This window comes from Pteropus alecto, unplaced genomic scaffold (assembly GCF_000325575.1).
Source record: "Pteropus alecto unplaced genomic scaffold, ASM32557v1 scaffold461, whole genome shotgun sequence".
Classification (NCBI taxonomy): Eukaryota; Metazoa; Chordata; class Mammalia; order Chiroptera; family Pteropodidae; genus Pteropus; species Pteropus alecto.
In genome coordinates this window covers 807,238-809,234 of record NW_006431079.1, presented here as the reverse complement: position 1 = coordinate 809,234, position 1,997 = coordinate 807,238, and the positions used below count along the sequence as shown (strand labels likewise).

Here is a 1,997-nt window from a genome sequence, read left to right as displayed (position 1 = left end):
AAAAAAAAAAAAAAAGAAAAAAAAAACAACTAGGCAAAAAAGGGGGATGGCAACACAATACATCAGCCTGAACATTTTACACATATTTCCCCACATATTACATTTACATATAATATATACACACACACCGTATATGGTGGACTTACTTCATATAAGAATTAACTTCACGGAATTAAACCTATGCCCTTGGGAAAAAAGAGAAACAGTCCAAAAAGTACAGGCTGTTTTGTGCGCTTTTCCATGCACTGAGCATATTCCCCTGAGGAACGTGAGATGGTAAGTTTGTATCTGTTATGCCAGGTAGGATTCTTATACTGAATATAAAACCAAGCCAAATATTTCTTCTGATATTCAACCAAATGAAAAGAAATCTGTTAAATCTGAGGGAGAACCTGATTATATTAGTCTTAATGACAGACAGGGTGTTGGGCTCAACATGGTAACTTTCTGAGGGATTTTCAAGGATAATTTGGCTGAATGTGATTTGTCTTGTTTGCTGACTTGAGAACTGCCTGCATAAAATGTTGACTCCATTGTACACATCAATGAAAGCCTGGTCTCAGACCAATTGTGGTCTGAGGGCCAACATTCAGGAACCACTGCGCTCAGTCATTGGATATTGAACTAGTTGAGAAGTCTGGGCCAAGGACAGATTTGGGACTCTTCTTGGTAGAAATGATAGATATGGTGATGGCCATCAATATTTGGCCCCCAGAAATTGCAGAGTGAGCACAAGAGTTCTAAAGACAGAACTCTGAGAGACCCTGGCATTCAAAAGGCAAGTGTAAAAAGAGAATCCCTCACAAGAGCCTAAAAAATAATGGCCAGAGAGGCCGTTGAAAACTGGGAGGGACTGTATCATAGAGGCGAAGGGAGGTGAGTGCCAGCGTAGGGTGTTCAGCTGTGTCGAGGGCTGCAGAACAGCTAGGCAAGCTGAGAATGAGGCATGGTCCTTAGAACACTTTTAGTCTTTGACATGCAGTTTTAGTCCAGGGCCCTTAAACAAGAGAGAAAGGACTTCATTGGCTGAAATGTCTAATGGTACCCAAAAGAAGAGGGAGGTGTTAATGTGTGAGAGGAGGGATTCAGTTAGTGCCTTTCCTGCTCTCCGTCCTCAGTGGCCTGGTGGATCGTGCTGGAACCTGCCTTAAGGCGAGGATGCAGCTGAGGTCATGTCATAGATGAGGGAAGTACCTCCCCAATGGTGAAGAGTTGAGAGCACTATACGTGTCCCAGTGAAGGTGGCCAAAGCGAAAAGAAGCAATGTGCCCGTTCACTTGTCATTCCCGCTCTTCTCTGTCCTGTCTCTGTCTTAGGCCTTGAGGCTGACTTTGAAGTTCTACAGTAGCAGGAAAGGTTATTGGGAGGGGTGGAAGTAGAAAGGAGAGTAACTGAAGGGAAGCTAGACCTTAGAAGTAGCTTCTGGCTGCAAATTGCCCTCCTGGTTCTATCTCAGAAGTTGTGTGATTTGTTTTGAGAGCTTAGCCCCTCCTGTTTTAACAAACCACCCACCACTGTTTCCCTGACCCCCAAACAATCCTGGGCATCACTCATTCAATGTTTATCTCTTACTGCCTGCTTAGTGCTGGAGCCCTTGCTAGGATATAGACATTATGTGAGACTCTGAAGGCAGATCAGGCACTGAGTTTCTGTGGTAATGGCAGATACCTCTCAAGGAGGATACTCTCCAGGGCTTGTAGGACCAACTCAAAAACTCAGACCCTGGAGTCAGGCAGCCTGGGCGAGTCCTGACTATGTCACTTCATCTCCCTGAGCCTTCGTCTCCTCATCGGTAAATGGCACAGTACACAATAACCTGTAAAGTGCTTAACACAGGATCTGACACAAAAGCATCCTTTTTAGCTATGGTAGTTCTTATTGGTATTATTTGCAGTCACCCATGCTGGGGCCTTTCAGACCATCTAGTTCTTAATTTGGATTGTAAGTCTGGATCCATCTTGAGGCTTTGCTCAGTGGCTGATCTTGTGAAGAGGACC

General features: G+C 44.4%; 1 protein-coding gene across 6 annotated transcripts in view; it reads left to right on the top strand.

Annotated features, from left to right (window-relative positions):
* ST5 (suppression of tumorigenicity 5) overlaps positions 1-1,997 on the top strand; it is a 141,642-nt gene that overhangs the window by 107,238 nt on the left and 32,407 nt on the right. The window lies entirely within an intron of this gene.